Here is a 27,748-nt window from a genome sequence, read left to right as displayed (position 1 = left end):
GGGTTGCCATGGGGTCTGCTGTGACACCCCGGGGTTGCCATGGGGTCTGCTGTGACACCCCGGGGTTGCCATGAGTCAGAGTTGACCCAACAGCACACAGTAACAATGTAGTCTTTGCCAGTTGTCCTGAAGATGCAGGATTGGGCATTGTCTCATTTTGTGGTAGGAAGTCAGAGCCAACTCAATAGGGACTAGACACCAGGACCACCTGGTCACGTGGTATGCGTTAAAATGTCCTTCTCTTTCCTCCTTCACTGTGCCTCCATTTCAACATGCCTTCTTCCTAACTCACGCTAGCACTGGACCCCCATGGTTTGGGGGCCTGTGTCCACCAACACACCCTAATAGCATATAGCCAGCAAACCCAGAAGGAATGAAATACAGTATTGTTTTTCACAATTGACTTAAAGGAAGAAGCGTATTAGAAAGACAAAAGAATATGCTGAAGGTGACTTTTTACATTTTATCCCTAATTTATCCATTTTGTCTTCCCAACAACTAAAGTCCTCCCTTTGAAAACGCAATGCCATCGTTCTATATGCAGCACGATGACAGTCATGCATTGAATCTGAGAAGATTTATAAAGTACGAGCTTGGGGCCAAGCATTGTGCTCAGCGTAAGTGGGGCCACAACGGAAGTTGTGATGCCTGCGGGGCTCACTCACATGAGCACAGGGAGGCTGAGACGCACCCATGTTTGTCCCCACATCCTCCACTGTCCCATGAAACACCCTGGATCCCACTACTTCCGCCTAAATGAAAGTCTGCTGGGTTGTAATCCACGTGTTCTGAGTTGGCACTGTTTCCTGTTAACCATATTTGCCAAAGGAAGCTCGGAGTATGTGCGTATAGGAAATTTAAAATCCGTGGCAGATAATTTCTTCAGCGAGGTGTGATATAAACGAGGGTGCCATAACACAGTGCAACAAGGTGAGTGGCATTTAAGGATGGACAGTGATGGTCATGTGGTTGTGGAGGCTAAAAAGTACCACCAGATCCCAATGGTACCAATTCCTCCTGAGGGCTCTGAGAGAGGACCTCCTCTCTGCCTCTCTCCCAGCTTCTGGTGGCTGCCAGCCTTCCTGGGCATGCCTTGGTGGCAGAAGAGGTGCATCTCATTCTGTTGTCACAAGGTATTTGCCTTCCCCCTGGGCTTGACCCCCGGCCCCGTCTCAGTGACCGTCCTCCTCATTTATAGGACACAAGTCAGCTTAGATGAAGACCAATCCTACTCCAGTGTGACATCACTGTTTCACTGATAGCTTCTGCAAACCAAACCCCATTTCCATATAAGGTCACATTCACAGGGAGAGAAGTTAGGATTTCAACATCTCTTTGGGGGAGACACAACTCAAGCCATGATGGTAGTCTTTATAAAAGATCAACAGCTGGTTAATGCCACTTCCCTTTCAAATGGTCCATTTCTATGTAGAAGACAGCCAGGGAGAACAATTGATCAAGCACTGATGACTAGCGGAAAGGCTGGTGGCTCAGACCCACTCAGAAACACCTCAGAGGAAAGGCTTGGAGATGCACTTCTGGAAGATCACAAATCTTAAAAAAACCTTCTGGACCGTTTTTATCGGGCTTGGGACAAGAGCGAGGCAAGAGAAGCCATCACTCCCAGAATGGCCTCACCCATCTCATCTATCCCCTGTCCTGTTTGTGAGCAAAACATGGAGTCTCTACGAGGTGGGGTCAACTCAACTACAACTGACAATAGGCAGGTTCAGGACAGAACAAAGCTCTCTCCGCTTCTCCCTCCTACATGTAGATAGTAATCGTCAGACTCACTTCCCACCGTGTGGTAGGGAGCACGTGAGCACTTTGGGACCCATGTGAAGCACCGTTGGTCTGCAGAACTCACGCAAGATTGTCTTTGAATCTTTCCAAGTGGGCCAACTATGAAGGTGCTGCTTCGTTAAATCCTCCAAACTCGATGAGGCAGCCGTCCCAATCTCCTCTGTCCAGGGAAGGAAAACGAGGCTCACAGAAGGGAAGCAACTTGGTCCAGGGCCATTCAGCAGAGAGCACTTGACCCCCAAGACCTCGTGTGCTCACATGGCACGAATGCGGCGGGAGCCAGAGGAAGGCAGATGGAGGAGGTGCGATTGGAGTGAAGTTAGAGCAGGAACCCCATGCTACTTCAGCATCAATCTCTCCAAACTTCGCACCAGACTTGGCATGTGCTGGGTCCTAAAGCTAGGTATGTGGAACTGAGCTCAAGAAGGGAGGCTGGAAAGCGAACCATGTCTGAAGTAGGCTTGGGACGAGGGTGAGGCAAGTGAGGAAGTGTCACTCACAGGGTGGCCTCATGCATCTCATCTATCTTCCTACACCACCACCACCCCACCCCCCACCCCCAGCCCTTCCTCCATCCTCTGGAGTCTGGGGGCACCCTTACTCTCACAGGCGGCCACAATCGCAGAATGCTTACCAACTTCTCCCCTTCACCTGCCCCTCGGCCCTTCTTCAGGTTCATGGCTGCACCTCCACGGAGACGAGAAAGCCCTGGACACCAGCTTCACATTCATCTTCCTGGTGGTCTTTCATTTCTTTGCCGATAAGGTGAGCTGCTTCACAGCACATGTATTTGACATTTGTTAGCAAACCCAGGTCAGGCATATCTGTCTTCTGTTAAAATAAGCCATTCTACAGAGATAGTTCCTCGGCTATTAGGATCCCACCAGAAATAATTATTGACAGATTGCCTGCGCATTCAGCCCACCCTCTTAATAGGAGCCATAAATTACCTGCGCTGGTTTCCCCGACTCCTAGCAGAGACACAAGGTAGCACTTACAGGACCAGAAGGCAACATAGCAATATTAAAACCTGAAGGAGCAGCCCTACGTGAAGTGACTATTTTCACACAAATGCCTTCCGTTGACATCTTTCAAAAGTTAGTGGCTGTAGTGAGTCACAGTGCTTTCTCCATGATGAAGCGTGAATTGTATTACAGTTTACCTAACAGAGTCTGTGTCCACACAGCCCAGAAGGGAGTTTCTGGAAGGGTGCTGAGTAGCGGTCACTCTGGCCTCCACTTCGTGTGGGCTCATCCCTCGAGGGCGGTTTCCTTTGCGAGGGAATCCTGGACAGTGGGATTCAGTTCATGCTACCCTTGTGGGAGAAGATCGCCAATTACTTCTAAGAAGAAGGTCTTGGTTCTCAAAAGCCTGCCAGGTAGAAGCCTGCCACAGGGCTGCTAAAATTACTGTTCTATTTGAAGGTGGCATTGCCCCTTTGAGCACCTGGGGTCAAGTACATATGGAAATACATATACGCATGCTTCCCCCTTGTTAAAAAGTAATAATAATAATAAGAGCATGTGCATTGCCTGCTTTTCAGGCAAGCTCTCCCTGCTGCTTAGGAAGGAAGGACTGATTGGTGTAAAGAACCAGGGTTTTAAACACTGGTCGGCTCATTTGGTCATGTTTTCCTTGGGGTAAGCCATGAGGACTTCCGTGTGAAGATGTTTGCAAATGTCTCTTTGTGGAAATATCTACCACAAAGTGACATTTTTGCGCTTACAATTTACCACATGAAGCATGTTGGCTGACACGAATGTTTTATTTGGGGGGAACAATAGTGAGTCTAGTCGAAGCCGCAGAAAAGTTCACGATTCAGGATCTGCTTGAAAGCAAAAGCCATCCATGTTGCTCTTTATTTGGGGCTATGGTGAGGGGAGGTTTGATGCTGCACTAGGAAATATTAAAACTTTAGAGGCAACCCTAGGAGTCCCTGGGTGGTACAAATGGTTAAAGGGCTCAGCTTCTAATCAAGGGATTGGAGGTTCAGGTCCACAGGTGGTGACTCAGACAACAGGCCTGACCGTTTACTCCCGGAAACTTGGCCATTGAAAACTCGGGGTGATACAGTTCTTCTCGGACACAGATGGGGTGTGATTGGACGGCAGCTGTTTCGTGTGTGTTGTGTGTGTGTGTGTGTGTGTGTGTGTGTGTTTAATTGAGGCTAGCAAGGTAGATTAAGAGAATCTCCAAAGATCCCTGGTATGAAAGTCTCGCTGCTCAGCAGACCCAAACCTATACTCTCCTAAACAGTGCTTTTAGGCAGAGAAGAGATTCATACAGCAAGAAACCCCCACGCAGCAAATAGTGGGCACAAGAAGAGAGTATTTCTGGCCGGTCGCATTCTTGCAAAGTCCTTCTTTGCACCACACGTTTGAATGGTGCCAGGCATTTTTATATTTGCACAATAACCAGCTTTCCACGTGCGTAAGTGAGAAACTGGCTGCCTCATTCAAACTGGAATAAATTGTTGAAAGAAATATAAGTGCTGGAGGGTCTTCTTCAGGACCAGGAACTCGTCTTTCACTTGGACTTGGACTTGGAGGATTCTAAAGAAGCACTGTGTTCTTTACCGCTATGTTGCTAACCGAGGCGTAACGACAGCCGTTGAAAGAGAGGCTCTAACGGTATCTGGATGGGAGATTAACTCTACAAGATGCAAAGGAAATTGCCTATTTCCGCTAGTCCAATCCACTCCACTCAAACCACCCAAAACTGTCAGTGAATTGGAAATGAGCAGAAGCAGCTAATTGTATGACCAATAACATTGATGTATGGATGTTAAGATAAGAGGGATGTAATTTGTGTTTCTAACTATCAACAGATCAGTTGCAGGAATTTTTTTTAAAAAAGGAAAGGAAAGAAAAGCAGCAATGACAATTGGCTCAAAATGATCAACTTGTAATGTTCCAGACCATCATTTTCAAAGCCAAAAGTAGTCCATCTTGTCCCAAGTGGACAGCCATTGTTCCATGAAAGTCTCAGTTGTGCTCATTTACTACAGTTGGAGCTAGACAAGCATGTCAATGCTGAATAACGCTCCCCAGTTTCCAGTAAATGAACCCAAACCCGAACCCATTGCCATCCAGTTGATGCAGATTCATGGCGGGCGACTTCATGTGTTACAAAGTAGAACCACTCTGAGCGGTTTCCTTGGCTACAGTCTCCATGGAAATAGATGATCAGGTCTTTCTTCTGTGGCACCTCTGCGTGGGTTCAAACTGCCAATCTTTCAGCTAGTCCGTGAGCATAAACCATTGGCACCTTCCAGGAGGGGGCTTTCAAGAGGTGAGAGTGCATCTATTTCCGGACTCGGCAAATGGACTGTCACCCATTAGTTGGCGACACTTGAAGCCCAACAGAGCCCCCCACGTAAAGGGTGGCTAAACAGCAGGCCATCAGCAGGCCTTCGGAGAGCCGAGGAGAATTGGAAGTTCTCACCTGCCCTCGCTTTCCCTTTCGTGGGTAAAGCACCTCCGTTGGATCACCGCTCCGTGCCAGGGTTGAGGAAAGCCATGCCAGGAGGGTTGTTCATTTTGCACTGCCAGCCAGCGGGTGACTGACAGAGTATGGCACATTAAGGGCTTCCCACATCAAGGCTTTGGCAGGTTACTTGCTTTGGAAGCTAAGGGTTTGGGGAAGGGGTGTGGAACCATCCCGTTGAATGGAGTCTACACATAGCAGATGTGCTGTGGAAGAATTATCTCCCCTTCTTGCCAGATTTTGACATGTTGCCTGATGTCCGTGTTTGGAGGGACCTGGTGGCTCATTTAATGTGACTGGATATTAGGCAACATATTGTTTCTCGGTGAGAAATGGCGTTAAAATTGAAAATAAAAAAACCTTGGGCTTAGTGATCAGGGACTGCTCTGGCATTTGCTGCAAATGAAGACCTCTTGTGTTTTCATGGGCTTGCTCCCCAATAAAAGCCGGAACAACACCTGATCTGGTACACTCGTTTCAGTTCTGCAATTGTGATTTTTCACTCGCATCAAATCCAGCACAAAAAGCAAATGACACATGTCTGGGTTTTATGCCAACAAAGTTCTTTCTGTTGACTTCTTGACATTTAAACACTCTAAGACCACACACTGCCACGGCCTTGTCTTCATCTCTTTAAGCCTAAATCTTGTGCCTGTGGGTGGGGAATGATTGGATACTATTACCCTGAGAGCTGATGATAATATTTCTACATCCATTGTTAAGCTTCTTAAGTTTCTTCTTCACTTGAGGAGTGTTTAGCATATCGTTTTCTCAAACCCGTCCTCCAGGTGCCTTAGGTAAAGTAAGATCCGATACCGCGTTCATGGGAGATTATCTAGGACTAAGCTGCTGAGCGAGTATCTCAGCCTCACTCAGTTAGACTCTTCATAAATACTCCTTCATAAACCTCTCAGGGGTAAACTGGGTCACTTGATGTTGTTTCAGAACATCTGGAAAATTGTCACTGGGCTAGGGAGGGCTGTTAAGGCTCTCTGTGCAGGGGCTCTGGGGAGATCATGAAAACAAGGATGTGACATGTATCAAATTAGGCTCGACCATTCAGTTGTTTGTAAGGACCCCAAATGCTCATTTTCTGCCTTTGCTTCAAGCAAGGGAGGTTTGATAGAGACAATGAGTTCAGATCTGTATGACTGCATCCACGCGAGATTTAAGTTTCTCTTCTGGCAGCTTTGGACAGTGAAGGAGTTAACTGGCTGAACTGAATGTCCGTTGTCCACACCTCACCAAGTCCTGCAAGACCAAACACACGTGGAGGACTGAGTTGCTCTAAGCAGGAGCCTACCAGGGAGACACACATTTCCACACAATAGCCAGGATGCCGCCTGCTGTCATTGTAAGCTGCCACCCTGTAGCTCTCCTTCCCCATGACTGGTGGGAATGGCACCGTTGTGATCTACAGCGTTTTCATCAGTTGATATTTAGGGGTAGGCTGCCAGGCCTTACTTCCTAATCTGCCTTAGTCTGGATGCGCCGCACTGAAATCTGGTCAGGAACATAGCAACATGCAAGCCTCCCTGGCAGACAGGTGGTAGCTATGTATGAGCTACCTTGGTCAGCAATCAACCCCAGGCCTCTCCCAAGGAAGGTGAGCATTCCGTGGCTGAACCGGCTTGATTCCGGTGACACCGTGTCTACTGTAAGCTATTTCTAGATCCATTATAAACATACTGTGTATTGAAAGTAGGCAGCAAACTTATTGCCCTTCCAAAGTCAGTTTATTTATTGACTATAGTGCTTTTTAACAAATGGAGATTAAAGCTTTTCAGATATGAAAACTCTTCATTCAGCTTCTTGGAAAACTAGCCTAGAAGCATCTTAAGTGCTTGAATAATGTGTTTTATGGTCCCCCTCACTTTTCCTAAAAATATAAAGGAGACAAATGAGAACTTATCATAAAAGGCACACCAAGCGCTAAACCCACTGACTGGTTTTTGGTCCTAAGAACATAGCCTTTTATTTCTTGATAAGCCTGAGTGGCAGGCTGTTCCTTCAAATTAAGACAATCTGCTTACATGAGTTGTATGGCCCGCCTCGCTTCCCCTTGTGGGCTGGCTCTCCTCGGCCTGAAGTGAAGCCATTTCTTCTGCTTGTGGCTGAGTAAACGCAGTAAACCCAGCTCTCTAAGGAGGCTCTAATGATTCTCCACAGAGCTCCTGTCTGCCCAGCACCTGAAGGCTTCCGTCTCTCTATTTGCATCATAAAATGAAGCATCTGTTTCGGAGAGGTGCTATCTTTTTATCACCCGTGGCTCACTCTGCTCTGAGGGGCTGCAGCTCATTCGGCAGACAAGGTCGGCATGCCACAGCAAACAAATGGCCCCTGAAGAAAGATTGTTCTCATCAAGAGTGAAAAGCGCCCAACTTGGGCCAAAAATCTGTGACTTTGGTCAAAGTGCCCAGGATTTACATCCCAGGGTCTTTTTGTAATTAAAACAAGTCAGGACCATAAAGGGGAATCCTTGAAATCATCTTTGATTCATCAACCTATTTATTTGTTATTCAATGTTCAACAAGTGTTCCTCTAGCACCAGCTGTGAGTGAGACCGATGCCAGAGCCTGGGGTTCGAACACTAGTGCAGCCAAGGAAGGTCCTGCCTTCCTGGAGTTCCCATCCTCATGACATTACACAATGAATGATGAACTGAGTGCTTAATTGTCACTCTGATGAGCCACTAATGAGAAGAGACTGTGAGACTATGTAAGAGAGGAGTTGGATGTTTTCTGGGGTTCTGGAAAGATGCCTCTGGGGAAGAGACACTTGAGCTGAAATCTCAAGAAGAAGAAGACGTTCATAGAAGGATAAAAAGAATATTGTTGGCAAAGGAACTATCACATTCAAAGGCCCTGAGGTGACACTGTAATCCTTACCCCATGTAAGGGAGGCATGGGGAAAATACAGGGAGAGGAAGAACAGCTAAAGATGGGGCTAGTCACACAGGCAGGACTCAGATCAAGAGGGCCTTTGGGTTTAGTTATGGAGCTAGAGTTTTATACCGAGAGCATGGCGGCCACTGGATGTTTGTGAGCAGGAATGTAAAATGATGATGATGATGATGATTACCACGGATCTTGCCTATCATTTACTGAGCAGACTCCATGCTTCACTTTCATTGCTAGGTGCTGTGTATTGTTGTCAGTTGCCCTTGGGTCAGCTCCGGATCCTTTGCCATCTGGTGACTGTCGGTGTGTTTCGTCTGTTATTGTGCTAGGGGTCTTCAAAAAGTTCCTGGAAACTGCATATCTTGAAAAAGCTATGCATGGATTTAGAAAAAATAATTACACCAAAATAGACGTGTACTAACTTGTGAACAGGATCTCGTTCGAGACATGAAGACGGATATCCATTCGAAAGGAGCCCTCCAATCAGAGCAACCTGAATTCTGCTCAAATTTAAGCAAAACAAACATCAAATTGATGGTGAAGCTTCAATGGACACATGGTGAAATGTTGATACTTTACTAAAAGTCTGTGGGGAACCAACCTGTGTGGTCTAAAGATTGTACATAATAAAATCCAAGATTGGAGGATGGAACTGTATTACAGCTTCAGGTAGGAGAACAGGCTTTGCAGCAGGCTCTGGATGACAGTGAAGGCACAAAATGCACCTGCGCGTCCCCTGTGTGGACTGAGGCTCTGGGGGCTCCCTTCAACCACTGACGGGTGCGCCATCGGAGAGTGAGCACATGCTGATCTGGTTAGATTAAATTCGACACCTTACCTTTTCTCTCCCTTTTGATGCATCTTCAATCTCTTCTAGTTTTTATTATTTTCTGCGTTCTTTTGGATTGAGGTTTTTCTGTGTTTTATGTTATGTGTGTTTTTGTTTGTTTGGTTGTTGGTTATTTTTGCGGGGTGAGGGGAAGTAGATGGTTCTTTGTAGGAAATCCAGGAAAAGTGAATCTATAGAGACAGGAATGAGATTAATGGTTTCTTAGTGTTAGAGCTGGGGAGATTAGGGAGAAATAGGGAGATAATAATAATGAGTACAAGAATAAACAAAATGTTCTAAAATGTATTGTGTTGATGACCGCACAGTCCTTTTCAGTATGCTTAAACCATGGAATTGTATGGCATGTGAATCCGATGTCAATAAAATTGCGAGAATGTTTTTTAATTTCTGGAAACAACGGACACTTCATTGTAAGGAAGAGCAAGACTACAGTAACGATAACGTCTCCAGGGGCAGACTGTGAGGGAAGGCTGTTTACTCCTTGGGCAAATGGGACAAGACCACTGCTTTGAACAAAGTTTGAGGCCCTGGGGTGTCCATACTGCAGGGTCCCCTGAGCCCCAACTGATTCTATCCCTTTTCTTATCTATAAGTGTTCCCATCACAGACTGTGCACTCTTGAACCCATTTGATTTCTATCACAAGAGTTGGACTCGATTGTTATCTTACAGCAAACCATCCACATTAATTTGCTAGGAAACAATATTATCCATGTCCTTATGGAAGACGATTGATGCTTCGCAGCAGGAACAATCGATGATTCGAACCATAGGCATTTCAACTGGCTCAGCTTTCAAAGTTCTGACTGAAAGAATTAAAGCTGAGCAAACTTTCTGCTCAATGGATACTCAAACGCTTGTGCCCAGATCAGCGGCAGACAAGAGCCAAGTTTTGGTAGACATTGTAAACAATGAGATCAAGATACTGAAGAATTTCTTGAAAGAATTGTAACAGGAATGAACGAACCATGGATCTACCTGTATGGTCCTGAAGACAAAGCACGATTCAAGCAATGGCTTCCATGAGGTGGAAGCCGTCCAGTCAAAGCAAAAGCAGGCAGCATCATTGCAAGAGCGAAGGCCACAATAAAGGTCAAGAGCAAAAGGTTTGGGAGGATGCTAAAAGCATTTTGCTTATCAACTTCTGGAGGGCCAAAGAATGATAATATCTGCTTGTTATGAACGTGTTTTAAGAAAGTTAGACAACACTTAAACAGAGAAGACTCGGGAACACTTCACTGGTGAGTGCTTCCCTACCCTGATGCCCCTCGGCAAACATGGGCGATTTGGGGAGAGTTTTGATGGTAAATCACTAGGCATCCACCTTTAAGTCCTCATTTGGTTCCTCTGGCTCCTTTTTGCTTCCTAATCTCAAAATATCTTTAAAGGGAACACATTTTTCTTCCATGGGAAAAAAAAAGCTGCCTTGGCCTGCTTAGATTCTCAGCACACTCCGTTCTTTAGGGGATGAACTAAGCGACTGATTTCATCACTTACAAAGCTGTCTTGGGCTTGAGGGAACATATGTTGAGAAATAACGTTTGTATTTTTATCCTTTAATTCCATTTCCCTCATGAACTTTTTCGAGTCCCCTTGTAATTTATTATGTCCAGTTGTAATTCTACTGACAGTATCATTATTACAGTCAATGTTACAGCATTTAAAACACTGTTGAGAAAAGGAATTTATATATGTGTAGGACATCTCCTGAGACCACAATCCATGCACTGTTACCTTGTAAAGCTTCCAAACTTAGATGCCTGGACACTAGTTACAAACCATGATGGCTGGAGATATGGCGATACTTCCAGGAGCCCTCATATACAAAGGCAGAAATGTGCCTGGTAGACCAGTACGTGCAACGTAACAAGGCAGAAAAGCAGAAAGAGCCCAAACCAGCAAGTGTATGTTGCTCCTGGTTGCCCTTCATTGGACCAAAGTCCAACAACCACCAGTTCCCTAACCTTACAATAGTGAACTGCTTCTTCTCCCACTAGCAGATTTTTTTCCATTTTAAATCCAAGGGAGTAATTCAGCTCCTAAGTTCTTCCACAAGTGAGTGTAAAGTACAACCTCGTAGAGGGTTTTCAATGGAAATAGTTTCAGCTCCACCTTGTTGCTGTTATTAAGTGCCATATACTCCATTTCCATGCTGAGTGGTTCTACTTACAACAGAACAAAATGCCATCCCCATCATTGTCACATGAGAGGGGAGGAAAGTAGGAGTGAGGGAGGGTAGGTGATTGCTCAAGATCGACCCGTGTATGACAGGGCGAGCCCACTGTCCTTCTCCTCTGGGCCGTGTTGCCGTCCCACAGGCAGATCTACGAATGATCTGCTAAATGCCCCTGGCATTTCTGTAATGATTTACTTTCACCAATGATTGAACACTTGAAAAAATATTCAGTTACATTGCTCATAATGTTAAAGTAATCATAGTAAAAATCAGTTGCCATTGAACTGATTCCAACTCATAACCAACCCACGTGTGTCAAAGGATCTGTATTTCCGATGGTTTTCCGTGACTGGCTTTCCAGAAAGAGAGAGCCAGCTATTTCTTCTAAGACACTTCTAGATGGATTCAAACAGCCAACCTTTCTGTTCAGAGCCTAGCACTTAACCATTTGTGCCACAACAATAATACAACAGTAATATTTTAGTAAAAAGCTTTTAAAATCACCTGGTTGAACTCCTAGGTCTAAAGAACAATGAAATTGTGGTCTCAAAAGGTCAGAAAATTTCCACAGACTTCCACCACTATGAAGAGCAGAGCTGACCTGTATGAACACGGAGTTCAGCAATCCGCAATAACCATAAGGTTTAAGACTGCTTCGCCCTCCGAAAACCGCTCCTCTTATCTCATGGGAGTTTGTTCTCGTTGCAGCCCACGTGGCCCGATGCCATTACTTTCTTCTCACCTGAGTTGCATGTTCCATGAGGGCAGGGGCTCTGCGTGTCTCATTTTCCACCATATTCCCAGCATGCGCACTAATTACCTGGCACGAAGTATGTGTACTTGGCTGGGAAGGGATGAGAACATAGCACATTGGTAGGAGGCAAGCCAAAAGTTGTTACAATTGACAGCCAGAATTAGGCACAGGACATTAGCTGGATATTATGATTGTCACAACCACACCGCGATGGTTGTTAGCTGCTATTGAGTTGACTCCAACCCATAGCAACTCGATGCCCAACAGAGCGAAGCACTGCCCAGTTCAGTGCATCCTCGCGATTGTTCCTCTGTCTGAGCCCATTGCTGCCGCCACTCCGTCATTCCGTTTCATCAAGGGCCTTCCCATTTTTCGCTGCCCTCCACTCTGCCAAGCATGCTGTCCTTCAGGGACTCGAACGGGTTTGGGAGAGCATGCACCCCATGAGTCATGCTTGTTAGGGCTGGTCCACTCTCAGTATAAGTTCCTGAGTGATGGCTCTGTATACAGTGAACAAGGCCAGGGAGATGGGAGAATAATAGGGTCCAGAAACTCAAAGTAGAAGCGGAGGTCCGAGGAGAAGTCATGCGCACTCCAGAGAACCCGGGAATAGGCTCCAGGCTGGAGACTGGTCTGCATGTCATCCTAAGGGAAACCTCATTTGTCGATCACGCTGAGGTTTGTTCTCAGTTGTCTTGAATATAGCTTAATCCTCCTTCTGGCCCTGGAGACAAGGCACCAGTGGCAATGGGGAAACCCTTTGGGTTTATAGGGAAACTTTCTTGGCTGTCATTAACCGGCTAGGTGGAGTCAAACATACCGTTTGTCAGCAGCTCTCTCCTTGGCCACCCTAGAGTGGTGCCTCTCCTTCCAGGCAGCTACCAAAGGCTCAAATTCATCATCTGCAAAATACAGCTCAGAAGACCTGTTCCTTCCATCTTATGTGAGGTGTCTAAGAACCATATGCTATCGCATAAAGACATCTTCAGGAATATAAAGTATGTATAACAAATTATAACCTGGTGTTTTCTCCTTGAGAGCTTTTGACAGGCGTCATAGGGTTGAGAACATGAATAGCATCAGATCTCCCTATTCGTCAAGGCACTGACTGCCTAGTCCATCCGTCTCATCATGGTGGTTTTGTAAATTACACACATCGATTCTGTTATCGATTATCTTGGTTAATCTAACCTAGATATACCACGACCCAAATGAGGTCAGCTTTGCTTGATCGATTTTGGATGCTCTCAGACCACTTCACTTAAATCGATGTATCAAATGTTTATTTGGGAAACATAGGAAGAGAGGACATACGAACAGTCTCCTTGGACAAGTCAGTTCGGGAGCAGACATGAAAAGGAACAGAGAGCCACCTCGGTTTGCACAGCTGCCTGTGTGCCGCACCAGCACTGCACAGGCTCCCGGGCTGACGGACAAGCCGTTTCTCTGCAGCACAGAGTAGAACACTTGCATTAACTTTAAGTCTTCTTTTGAACCCTTATCAGAAAACACACATAGGTGACATTTTTCCAAAACTGCTTCAAGTGGATTATATCTACATTTTGACTTTGTGGTAAACGCAAAGACAAAAATCTCTGAAATTTTTTTTTTTAAAGAAACATTTCCTTTCTTGCATTCGAGTTGGAAGCAGAGAGCCATCTTCACTGACTCTTGGACATACTACAGCTTGCATGGTACAGAGACATCAAATATACGTCCTGTGGCTGTAGTTCAAAATTCCCATCCGACTGCATTTGAACACTGATGTGGAGTTGACGAAAATAGCATCAGCAACATTGCCAGCAAGATCCTATAACCTTAACACAAAGTAAACATGAAAGTCGAAAAGATATGTAACCTTTCTTAAAGTTCGCTCTATGCAAATATCATGCAGAAGTCACCGACTACTGAGCACTCCTACGTTTCTTCAGTATCTCAACCATGCTGGAAAAATCACCCCGGCACACTTGTTCTGATCTGTGGGAGATTTCTTTGAGTCCTTCCTCACGGTCTGCAATAGGCTTTGCACTACAACTATCACCTCGAAGTAAGCAATGCCTTCCAAGTCAAATAGATTCATAACCACAAAATCACCACTTTTTAAAAAAAGCATTTAAAAAACGTTGGCTATCCTCATCCCTTGAAATCAAATCCTTACTCTAAGCTCAAGCCATCTTTGACAAGGCCGCATTAAAAGAAATATACTAACCATAATGAGATGGGGCATTGGTGTTTCAGTGGTAGCATTCTCTTCTCTCATGGGAGGAGTGGGGATAATCCTGGTTCTATCCCAGCTAATAAACCACATGTACAGCCACTCCTTGCCTGTCAGGGGAGGCTTGCACTTACTATGACGATGCACAGGTTTTGTACGAGGAAGAAAGGCCTGCCATTCTACTTCCAAGAATCAGCCAATGACAACTCTCCTGGATGAAATTGAACATCGTCTTAGTCCTCTAGCAGGATTTCACTCTGTCCTGCATCGGTCATCTTGAGTCAGGGGCAACTCAGCAGCTGCTGCAAAATGTGATTCTAAAAGCATCTAGGAGTGTAGGCATAAATCTAGTCATGTGGGGTGCTTCTACTGACATAGAAGGAAGCGGTTTGGAAAACCAACTCTATGGAGATGTGGGAAGCCAAGTAGATGAAGACAGATGCTATCTGTTTCCCAGGGCAGCCCCACAAAGTCAGTCTAACAACTTATAAGGAGAGACTGCAGGATCAGGCTGAAGAGGCTATCTGGATGAAGGTCATGGTGAGGCTTATGATCCAACTGTGCTTCCTTCAGGCCAAGATGATGAAAGATGGCACACAGACCAAGGACTTCTCCCCCTCCTTCCCTGCCCCGTAGACGTCAGCTAACTCTCCATGGTGTGCAGTTGTGGGGAACCTCTGGGTCCAGTGGAGCTCAGACAGAAAAACAAAGGGTGCTAGCACATGCGCAGGAGGTCCTGTTGGTACCCACGGAGAGCTCTCCAGAGCTCTCAGTGTTAATTTGACTGTATGTTTGCCCACAGAGAAGTGAGACCTAGGCACATGAAGATTCACATTGCCTACGGAATATTGCCTGGACATCCATAGTTGCTGTGGTTGGCTAGCATCAAATCGGTCCTTGGCTCACAGGTGCCCCATGCACAATGGAATTAAATGCTACCTAGTCTTCTGCCATCTGCATGATCGTTCTTGATCTGACTATGTGATCTATAGTTTTAGTTTTCATAATTAGGTCAGCAGGCCTTTCTTCCTGGTCTACCTTAGTCTGGCAGTGTGGAAGGCAACCATGCTACCACCGACCCACCAAGGCCTTCATTGAACATGCGTTACCCATTTGATTTCTAAGATTTTCAAAGCACAAATCTAAAGTCTGAGTAACATTTCTGGAATACTTGGGAGTAATTTACCTAAAATGCCCACTTCTAATACTGAAGCTGTATAGGACAATCGGTCTGTGTGGCTTCTTTCTCTGCAACAGACTTCTTAAACCAACAGCAGCATACCTCTTCGGATGATGACCACATAATTCTGTAGCATTTTTTAAATGCAGCTTTGAGAGGTGCCTAATCAACATTAAAACAAGTGCTCAAGTTCTAAGAGAACCTGGCTCTGCATCTTTTAAAGTGTGCTCAATACTCAAAAAGTCTAAAATATTCTGGCTCAATTTTATATGAAAGTTTATGTCCATAATTATGAATGACAATACAAAAGCTTAGAACTTGGCATTCACCTTATGGCGCACAATGAAAGACGTAGAGCTAAGTACTCTTGATAAAATACTTTAAGGATCTAGAGTGGAAATAGATTAGTGAATCAGTTATATAAAACCAGAAACACTTCCTGATTTATTTTTATGTTGCAGCATCAGAAATCCATAAGTAAATATTTCTTCTGATTTTTGATTTGGAGCTCTGATGAAAAGGCAATAATCTGAATACTCACAAATGCGTTATTTTATATGTCTTATGGTTTGTTTTTCATGCAGGAAATTAATCAAATTTCCCTGTATCATTCTATGAATCTTGCCTTTCACACCACTGCTGTCCCTTTAACATTTAATTAAGAGAGAATGGTTTCCCTGAATGGGATCAAATCACTCCACATCCCAAGTTAAAAGAATTTCCATCAAGTTTTGCTAAATTGGTTAACAGGCAGGACTTTTCTTATTCTAGAAAATTGTCTAAGATGAAAACTGAAAGTAATTTTTTTTCCCTCAAAAGCATAGCATTTCCTTAAATAATGCTATTAAGATACATGTTTGTTCATTCCAAGGTATAGCTGTCAAAAATATCTTATTATAAATCCATATGTCAACAGTTTGAAAATACACCTCTTCAAAAAATCCACAAACAGACATAGGTTCAGGTGCATCAAAGGCAGCAAACCATTGGTTATTAGCAACCTCCAGTTGATGTTGGTAACATGACACACACTCTTTCCGAAGGCCGAACATTAAGAATATGTTACATGACCGATTTCATTTTTTTTAAAAGAAGGGTTTTATTGTTTCAGACTTTCCTGCTTTATGTCAGTGATGAATTAAGTAAAAGCAAAGACACTCTTGTCAAAGGACCTTTCCTCGCTGGTGATTAGCACTGTCCATACCTGTATTGGCTGTAAGTAAAGCTAGAGCAGTTAAACCTCCAGTTTTGATTAAAGATATTCAGGGCCAGGCCATATTTGTATTTGGAACATAGGTTTGGTTTGTTTTTTATCAAACTTTTTCACGGGAACAAATGATTTTCTCAGTCACTTATACAGTTTAGTGGGGAAAGGGCTCCTAGCAGAAGAAACATGTGGAAAAGAGACTTTGCAAAAGTCGTTTACAAAGAGAAAAGAAAGCACTATAAGCCTGCGCATTATTTACATCACAGGACGTGCTTCTTTCATTAGGATGATAACATCGATAAGGACAATAACTGTCATTTCTTTAGTTCTGTCATCATATGACAAGCACCATTCAAGTACTTTGCATGTGCTTGCTTACTTATTGCTCACAATAGACATTTGAATCAGCAACCACCCCTTCAGTGCTGTCTTCCTGAGGGCAAGCATTGAGTAAAGTCATGGAATAAGAACTAATGGGTGCTACAGCAAAGTGTGGTGAAGAAACCAGATGGTGCCCAGCTATTCAAAGGAATAGCGTCTGGGAGCTTCAGACAAGCAGCCATCTAAGTGAGGCATCAACTCAGACCACATGGAACTCAGACCACTAACTAGCACGTGGGATCCAAAGACTGAAAATAACAAAATCTGATACCATAAAAGAATAATGGTATCAGAGCTGAAGTTCTGGACACCCTGTTCAGAACTTAGTCAAAGGCTGTGAATAAGGCTATTCGCAGCTATGAGAGAGAGAGAAATGTAAAAGTTGATTATTGGAAATGCACTTAAGTTAAAATGTACCATATCATTTGAGCTCCTTCTTGGTCCATTTTAAAGTTGTTTCAGTTTTTTAAAATATTTTTGCTTTCTTTTTGATTGAAGTTTCTCTGTTTTGTCTAGTCATTATTGTTGGTTTTTGTTTCCTTGCTTGCTTCCTATTTATGTTTTCTTTTATTTTCTGTATATGAAATCCAGGATAAGTAGATCTATCTATCTGTAACTGGATTGATAATTGCCTAGGGGCATGCCCGGGGAGGATGGGGGGAAATGGGGAGCTAACAACCATGAGTGCAAGAAGACAATGTTCTTAAACTCATTGTGATGGTTGCACAAATGTTCTTGATAAAAATTGAACAATTAAAAACTATAATAATTTATGGTCTATGAAGGGTTCATGAGGTAGGTGGGAGTGCGGAGGGAGGGGGAAAATGAGCAACTGATATTAGGGGCTAGAGTGGGAGGCAAATGTTTTGAGAATGATGAGGGCAATAAGTGTGCATATGTACTTGACACAATGGATGGATGTATGGATTGTGATGAGAATTGTACCAGCTCCCAATAAAATAATTTTTAAAAATTGAACAATTAGATTGTATATATGAAGTATAAGCCAAAAAAAACTATTTTTAAAATAAATAGACATTTGAATTATATACTATTATTATCCTCAAGCGTCAGATAAGAAACAGAAAGCATAGAAAAGGTAAATAATCTGGGGGGGTGGGGATTTGGGGAGCAAACAATGAATGCAGGAGTGGGGAGGGAGCACTAGAACAGATTGTTATGACTTATATACAACTCTTCTTAAAAGTGATTTAACCATGGAGGCATATGATATGTGAATATACTATCAAGAAAAAGAAAAAAAAAAGCAGACGACCATTGGCTACCATAGGTGAAGGAGAAAGTTGTTGCTTACGAAACATTGAGTTTCTGTGAATGGCGGTGGGATCATTTGGAAAAGGAGATCAAAAATGGTTGTACAACAGGAAGAGTATAATCAGTAACACGGAATTATACCTGTAGATGTTGTTGAATTGTAGAATGTTTTGTTGTGTATTAATTTTGCCACAATTTAGGAAAAAATTACATGAATCAATTACATGAGTACAAGGAAGAAGAATGTTCTAGAAATGAATGAGGTGATAACTGTATACCTCTCCTTGATATGACCAAATTATTGAATTATATGAAATGTGGATGAACTGCTAATAAACCTTTTTAAAGGAATACATAAAGTGAAATCCAGGGGCAAGAAATAAGATAACTTCAATAGTCTAGGGTCCTACAGCTCATCAGCCTCAGGCTGTTAATGCAGTCCTCCCAGCTTTCATACAAATATAGTCACAAATGAAACTATTGGTATGAAATTCACAATTATAATCAAATTGTGGTATGTGATCCAGAGGACCCAACATATGATTATATTACTTTCTAGTGATTAAAGTAAAAGCATACATGTATACATCCACATGCAAATTCATTCAGCGGCCCAAGGGAATCTGGGATATCCTTGAGCCAACACACGTAGATGTGTCACTTTTACTTCAAAATTATTCAAATAAGTCGGGAGATCTTGCTCTGCAAATGCTCCTTCTGGCATCAAACAAACAAGCACTAAATTCTGGACACACTTCATTGTAGCAGTACTTGATTTACTCGCTTGGCACATTACCCTGTAGTGTGTTATTGGCAAATGGAAAAACTCAACTCAGACCCGCTCCTGCTGAAATGGGAATTTACTAATTCAGAAAAGTAGAAGCGTTATGTGCATCCCTGGTTTCAGGCATGATTGGAGTCAGGTTCTCAGGTAAGGACGTCACCTGTAGCTCACGAGAGCTCTTGCTCCGTCCTACTCCCTGTTATCTGCACTGGCACTCTCCACTCGTAGTTGTTGGCTTTAGAATTGACTTAGCAGCCAGGAGTTTTATGTTTTTGCTATAGATACAGATGATTATTCTGGAAAAGAGAAAAAGCTCTCTCCTTTTAGCTCCGACAAAAAGGAAAGGAGAAGAACGAATTGAAGGAGACATTGCTGATAAATGGAAGTGTGTCGCAAGAGTTGCCTTTAGCCCAGAATTGTCCTACAGATTTCATATTCAAAGTTATCTCAAAAATTCAGCTTCCAACAAGGAACATAAATCATAGAACATTCAGTTTTCGTCTTAAAAGTATCTGCTTTTTCCAGCCTGCCTTACACACTGGATTTAAAGGAAGTGGACATAAGTTTTGGAGAAGGCACCGTGTACGTGGATGAGGCCACTCGGGAGGGAAATTGTTTCTGCGCTTCTTTGTGCTTGATGACAATTATGGTCGGTGTCATTGTGACATTCAATTAGACCATTCTTCAAAGACGACATTCATCTAGAAATTCCTACACTAGCATAATGATACCCAAAGGGTGCTCCTTTACACTTTTAAAATTGTTTCCTCAGCCTCGAAGGAAAGGATGAGAGATTCCCCCATGGTCCTTTCTCACACAGCAATTCCCTTGTGGCCTTCTGGCCTTTGGCACACAAAGGTCTCATTGACTGGAAGGGCAGCTCCACTTCTGTGCGGGGCCTTGGCTTGCAGATCCAGGAAATGCTTAACTGGTTTAACAAGAACGAGCTCCACACCTTTTGAAAGCTCTGCAGTGACCAAGTCACAAAACTCGGATCTGCGAGGAGAATTGGGGAGAAAAAGGGGAAGTGCCTTCAGGCAGCCAGGGTCTGAGGAGATTGAGCGTGCTGATAAGAGCAAATGAGTATCTTGGGTCCTTCTGCTCCATCCCACTCTTGTGTGTTTATTTGGTTTTTTCTAAGATCTCTTCCACCCAGACAGCCAGACTCACAGAAAGTCATTCCACAACCACATCGGTCTGTCTGTGACCCTGAAGACCCGCAGCACTCCTCCAATTACCTCTTCTTCTCTTGATTTTTTTCCTTTTGGACACCTGGGCCAAACACTGCATAGACCCCCCTCCCCAGTGCGGACAGCACACTCATTTGAAGTTTGAACCAGGACCCTCCCTGGGTTTTTTATAACCTTTAATCCCATCTTCCTCTCCCAATTCACAAGCAGCTGCACTGTGGTGTTTTGGAGCATCATGAAATTGCCCATACCCTTATCAGACACGTTGTATATTCCGGTTCTGTGTCCATAGGTACTTTTTTGAGTCTGTATTTTTTAAATTTATATAAATGGTGCCCATAGACCTTTTTTCTTTTCTTTTTGAAGGCAGCACAGTTGTAGGATTCTGCCATCCGGCTTCAAACTCCCGTGGGGTATCATCGCACAGTTAGATTCTAGCCTCTCTTTACCCGTCTCCTCCAGTGGTAAGCGCCTAGGTTTCCACCATCCTCACTACCACAGAGGATGCTATGGTACATATCCGGACCCACTCGGGAACCTGCGGGCTCTAGATCCAGTGGTGGGACAGCTGGGACATGGGGCTTTGTGGGGGTTCTCCCTGCAGTGATCCTTCTAGGGAGCTCTACCCACCAACAGTTTCAGGCCCATCCCAAGGCCATAGGAAAACCTGAGGCTCAGGTGTTAAACGGAGTGCCAACCTGAGGAGGCAGGACTCAAGACCGACTTTCACTGACTCCCCGTGCCCATGCTGTACCAGACCTAAGGAACCCTAACACCGCGCTCTGCTGACAGTGCTCTGCGCTCCAGACAGCGTGGGTGCAATAGATATCCTTCTTGTGGGAAGGCCAGAAAAATCTCTCTTCCTTTTACAAGGCAGCAATCTCTCCCCCCACCCCTCCAGCCCGCCCCACCCCTCCCTCACCAAGTACTTTAGGCCTACTGAGAGCCAGAGAAGAAACCTGCACAGCCGCAGCCCAAGTTCTCTCGCCTGGGGCCAGCAGCAATGGATAATCAGGGGTTAGGAAAAGCTCCATTGGCTAACAGCCAGGGAGCTTAGTCCCCCTCATACCTCGGACGCAGACAGATCAGCAGCTACCATCTGGCAACCAGAGTCTCATCACACAAGCTACAAGCCACCCTCTGGGTGAATCATGCATGCGCCCAACGCCAGTCAAGTCCAATGAAACTTTGATGTCTCTATTAATGAAGATGCAAACTTGAGATATGCCAAACACAGATTAAATGGCATCTTGATAACATGATTATCTCTGAATTATCAGCTGCGTGGTGACACAGCCAAGTGACTAATCCTAAGGAAGGCTGGCCACTTCTGAGGGAAGATTCATGACTTCCTGCCCTCCATCGGAGGGCCGCTTTCCTTCAGAGAACGCCAGAAAGGAGCTCCTCCGCAGAAGACGTCCTGTTCCAGAGGAATTGTTCTTTCTCGAAGCTTGAAGGGACCTAGTGTAGAGTGGTCTGAAACAAGATGAGCCAGGAAGAGAAGTCAGGGGGGAAACGGGAAACAATCCCAAGACTCTGGACAACGTTTACATATACCAGGGTACCAGTGCGGATAAAATGGGCAGGAATGACATACAGGAAAGCCCAGAAATCACAGCCATATTCCTGTTTCCTGGCCGGTCCTGTTTTTAATTTGCGGTTGCTCAGTTTGCACTTGATGACAAGCCTGCAGATTGGCGGGCTGAACTCACCTAGCAGCACTATAGCCAGGAGAGCAGCTTCCAGGAAGATGACCGCAAGCACTCTGGAGCAGCCCCGCTCTGTAACACAGGGAGTCACCAGGGGTCTGAATGAACTCGAGGGCAATGGTTTTCTCTGTTCGATGAGGCAGATGCTCATATAATCTCTATGAAGGAGACAAAGTCATTTCCATTTCCCATATCATAAAGATAAGCATTGAAGGGCGGGTAACTTGTCTGAGCTCAAAATTTTGCCAAGCAGAGACTCAACTTCCCGTTTCGTCTTGTCCAAAGTTGGGGTTCTAGGGTTAAACTCTCCATGTTTAAGGCACTGTAGACAATTTTAAGGATTCAAAGGGGCGGGGAGGGGGTACTAGTACTGATCGTGATTGCGCAACTCATTTTAAAGGTGATTTAATAATGGGGATGGGGGAACGCTCTAAGATAGATGTGGTGCTGATTTAAGGTGACCAGATTTTAGCATTGTTTTAACATTGGTAAAGCGGAATGCCATTGATAAAACTCATATCCTGGTGAAATAGCCACATGGCAGCCGAAAACCATATACCCTAGCTTGTCATGCATTCTTTCCAAAAATCAGGACTTTTTAAAAACGCTGCGGGATGCTGGAAAAATTGTTAAAAATCAGGTCTGTCCCGTCAAAAGTGGGACATCTGATCACCTTATGCTGATTGTACAATTCCCCTTAATATGACTGAAGGATTGAATGATTCGATTGTATTATATATAAACGATGTGCCAATAAAACTGTTGGGGAAAAATGGAGAGGTGATAAAAATGTGATTTTTCAATAAGACAGAAGATTAGGGCTCACCGAGTAGTGAAAGAGAATGTGGTTGTAGTGAAGTTCTTATGTGAGTAATTTCTAGATAAAACACTTTCTATTTTAGTCTAAGGTCTCTATGTGGTGAAAACAGACTGAAGGGTTGTTGGTTTGAATGCCCACAAAGACATGAAAGAAGGACTATCAGGTGATGTACTTCCATTGAGATGCTATCCATAAAAAACCCTAGGAAGCACACAGCTGTACTCTAAAAGGACTCACTATGAGTTGGAATCCACTGGGCAGCAATAGGTTGGGTTGGGTTTGGCTTGGTATGACTTGATTTGGTTCATGAGGGTTATGTAAGTAAAATTGCACTTGGCTATGGAATCTATGTAAAAGAGGATTCTTAAAAAGTCCTAACCACTCTCCTTGAAACCAGACTATCAAAATCGATGTTTCACGGCATATCTTCCACCTTCCATCTTCCATGACAGATCTATAAACTTCTGAAGACAGTCCTCCCAGCTCTCAAATGCTTTCCCAAAGAGTTCCGTGTTTTTCTATGTACACCATGTGAAACCACAGTCTTGCGTGGCTGAGGGGCACCGTTCGTGTTCCTTTTCAATGTTCTTTGAGGCTGGGGAATAAAACGAAATCGGGAGGGGTAATATCAGAGGTGTAGGGCAGAGAGGGTAAAGTTCCCAATAACGTTCTTCCTGGGCAGCCCTTGCTAGCCTGGAAGGTAGAGTAAGTGCTGCCTCCACACAACTTCCCTGGCCCTTTTCTCATCGAAGCAGTTTTCTTCTTTCTTAAAACTTCTTCATAGAAATCCCTTATGATTCCCCTGTGCCTTTTGAGGGATTCTGTCAAGATGACTCCTCTGGGCTCCTCCAAACTATCACTGTAACCTTCTGAGAGGAGCTGTCTGCTTTAAAACTCACGGGCCAAACATATCCAGTGTTTCCATTGGACCTGGACACGCTGACCACATAAGACAAGTATTCCAAGGGAACTGATCTGAAGAGCCAAGTGATTGATCGCAGTCATGTCTAAACACATTCTGTGTGGAATACACACAATCACGTATGTACTGAAAGCCGAGTGGCAATATCTTACCCTATGAAACCGCCGAGAATGTAACCTAGCTACAAATGTCTATAAATCTCCTCAAAGTTTAATCAGAGGAGGTCAAGGGTATGCACTGGTGGAGTGGTGTGTCATCTAAATTGTGTATTATATAAGGTTCATCTTCTAAATACATCATTAGAAAACTCTCCATTTTCTTCTCTGTCCTCATGGACAATTCTACGTACCCTAGATAGATGAACAACTTGTTGTTCTAGGACTTCAGTCAGATGCATAATTATGTGTACGGGATTGTTTACTTTCCACATGATCACAAGCAATTTTACTTTTGGGTTTCGTTCTTGGAAATCCCTTTTGGAAAAGCAAGTGAAATCATATTGCCGCATTGTCTATGCTCCTGGTTAAGGGTCCCATCGAGCCACCGCCCACCATCCACCAGTCATTGCCATTGTCATTCCAAGTCCATTCTATTCCTTTTGTGATGCATTCACAAACTGGTGCTTTTCAAGGGAGAAATTTTCTTAGAAACTTCCATAAATGGCACATAATTGTAAATGGCTTTAAAAAGCCATGTGGAAGTATGAATAGTCTTCTTTTTTGTTGCCATCGTTCCTGCAGGTTCTTTCACTTTGCGTTTTGCAATACCTTTTGCACCTAGCTTGAGTCAAAATAGTCGTTGGCCATTTGCCAGTTAGAAATGTCCTAGAAAATGAATGGCTTCTTTTGTAAATAAGAAAAAAACCTCGGTAACTTTTGGAAATATTGCTTTGCAGTTCTGTGCTAGGAGTTATAGCTAGCCAGTGATAGTGCTTTCTGTGGGGGCAAAGGGGTGCAGTGAGTTTATTGTCTGTTCGGGAAATATAACTCATGATGCAGGTAATATTCTGTGCTTGCCTTCCTATCTTCTAGTGGCTGCAGTTTAAGGAATCACAAATATTCTTTCAGGAAAGAATCTCATATAGTCTATGTCACAATGGTCTTTCGGTGGAAGCTAAACTTTCAAATGACGCCAGCATCACATGGTAATCGGGTCCAATCATTTGACAACTGTCAACTTGGCTGAGGCTTAATGAGGCACCCTGATTTAAGAATGATTTCACAATGTCGGTGTTTGTCCGTGAGGTGCCACGTAGAAGTGTCTCTTCTGAAAAGATAGGAAACAGAAGGCGAAGGCTGGCCAAATCTGTAGTTACCTTGTAAGAAGACTTCAGAAGAGTCTGGCTTTCTGAAAAGCGTATTCTCAGAAGCCAAAGAAAGTAGGTGAACTCATTCACATAAAAATCATGGTCCCTCACAATCCTTTTCCAAATGATCCCACCACCCTGACGCTCAACTCAGTGCTTCATAACTTTTGAGTTCCTGTTGACAATTTGATCCTATGTCAGTACATCTTTGTAAGGAGCGCAATGCTTTGAAGAAGCAGGCAGGTCGAGTTGTCCCACCGCCATTACCAGTGGCTGCTGACATAATTGTTGTGAGGCAGAGTCCTGTTGAAATCTTATTTAAATATAGAATATTTAAATTTTATAAATGAATATTTATTGGAATAGTCCTACAGTCATTGACCTAAGGACTCCAGTTCATTCAGTAACAAAACCTTAACCTTGAAGTGCCCATCGTATGCTTTGCTTCGATTTTTCTTGCAATGACCTTTAGTCAGAGCGCCCCTGCATTGCTCTTCTCTGTGAGAAAGGTCACTCCCCTCCCCATAGAAGGCACCGGGTGTGTAAGGTCCCATACAGGTACCTCTCTCCTCTCCCAAAGCACATAGGAAGCCTGAGCCTAGAAAGAAATTCCAGGCTGTGCCAGAGACAAAGAAAGCACGGAGCATTCTCAAAAGGATGCCTTGGGAGGCTGTTTGGCACTGGCACTGTGGATTGAAGGGTCCTCATTCAAAGATGGTACAAGTCGCGGACATTGGCACCACTGGGGCAGAAAGTTGGGCTGCACAGATGTGTTTGCAGCATAAGTAGTTCTGACTCCGTGGTCGCCCAGACAGAAAAGACATTCCGGTGAGCTTCTTAAGAGATGCCAAGTTCCTAAAGCCACGTCTCAGTTCAAATGTCTGCATCTGAAGCTACTATCAGTTAAAATTTCTGGCTCTCGTCATATGAATGAAATATAGTCACTAAAGTATCTGAGGTGCTTATTCGTGGCCAATTTCAATGATAATGCTCCCTGCAGAAACCTCTCTCGTACCCGAGTTCTTTTTAAATGATGGCAGATTTTATTCCTCAGTCGGTGAATGTCTCCTGGCAGCATCGTGTTGGTGTGAGTATGCATCTATCTCCTCTGGGCCATATCCCATCATTAAATGACACTGTATGTTAAGTACCTGGAACAGGGTAGGCACTCCTGGAAACTTTAGTCCTGATCTAGCATATCTCTCTTCAATATGCAGTATTAACTAGATAAGCACAGGTTAACATGCATTTGCCTAAAACGAAATGAGTCTCTCTTTTCCCTCAATACCTACATTTCACTCTTATCGCTCTCATAGGCTCTCCAAGCTATTCAGAAATCAGGTGGGACCCACATTGAGGAACCTCGTTCGACGTGAGTAATGCAGTTGGTGTCACTCACTGAACATGTGGAGAATGCCAAGATGGCATACGTATGATGTATGTTGTTCCAACAGTTCAAATGCTTCCAGTATCTCACCCTTTATAGCCAATTAGAACTCTTCGAAGAATTTAGATAAAATCAGAATGATTCAAATATGTTCCTGCCTTCCTGTAGTAGATCCTCCCGGGTGATGGTGCCGTGTTGGTTATGCGCTGATTGATTGGATTTACTAATCGTTTGTTTAAAATTCTAGCACCAATATTCATTATCAAACCTGCTCTTCAAATTTCTCAGGTCTTGGCACTAAGGTCAGCTGTCTCCACATATGATGTTAGTATCTTTCCTCTTTTATCGTCTAATAGAACTTAAAGAACATGGAAACTGATTTTTATATGATTGTGTGTGTGTGTGTGTGTGTGTGTGTAAATAAACACAGCAAGGCACCAGCTCAACAACTTCTACATGTTAAATTGATTGCATCCATCAAGTTGTGTAAACATTTTCGGGATCCTTTGCCAAATTATTCCACCATCATTGAACTAAATTCCCTGCCTCTGAAGTTTCTCATCTAACCGTTTAAGTTATTGTCAATTTGATCCCGTCTAGGTAATTCTTTAAAAGAGTACAATGCTCAAAGCAAATACTTTTTCCTTCTTAAGCTAAATAATTGTTGGATTTAAAGATGAATTCAAGCCACATCTGTGAACGAAATGAAAGCGAGAAATGAATTCAAGGTAGGGTTTCCGTCTGAAGACTAAAGTACACTTGACCCAGGTCATGGTGCTGTCCACCACCTCATGACCAGGTGACAGCCGGACAGTGAATAAAGGCCAACGAAGGATCCGGGCTTTTAAATTATGGGGTTGGCGAATGAACCAAACAAATCACCGTCAAAGTGCTTCTTCGAGGGGAAGATGGCAAGACCTTGTGTCACCTGCTTCAGTCGTGGTATCAGGAAGGACCCCTCTCTGGAGATACAGCAGGTCAGGGGAAGAGGGGTAGGGCATTAATGAACTGGACTGACATGGTGGCTGCCACGATGGGGTCAAACGAAGCTGTGGTCGGAGGACGGCACAGAATGGGTCAGCGTTTGCTTTCTGTTGTGTGTGGAAGTCCAAATCAAATCAATGACAACCAACAACATGGGTTCAAGATGACTGGGGGGGATAATATCAGTTTCAGATTGAAAGACCACCTGAGAGCAATCTTTCCCGGGCGTCGCCCGACATTACTGACTCCTGAGAGTCTGGATTCCACGAGAATGTGAAATTCTGTCCAGAGTTCCTCAAAATTCATTTAGAATTTTGAGTCAAAATGCTCTGTAATGGTAGCCCGAGCGCTTCAGTTCCCAAGGCAAAGGAGGCTGTAGGGTTCATGGAGGCAATTAGACATCCACACGTCAGTTGCACC

The sequence above is a fragment of the Echinops telfairi genome, unplaced genomic scaffold, assembly GCF_000313985.2.
Source record: "Echinops telfairi isolate 266 unplaced genomic scaffold, ASM31398v2 ScPeMD7_7409;HRSCAF=8447, whole genome shotgun sequence".
In the NCBI taxonomy this organism is placed as follows: Eukaryota; Metazoa; Chordata; class Mammalia; order Afrosoricida; family Tenrecidae; genus Echinops; species Echinops telfairi.
This window is presented reverse-complemented; position numbering follows the sequence as displayed.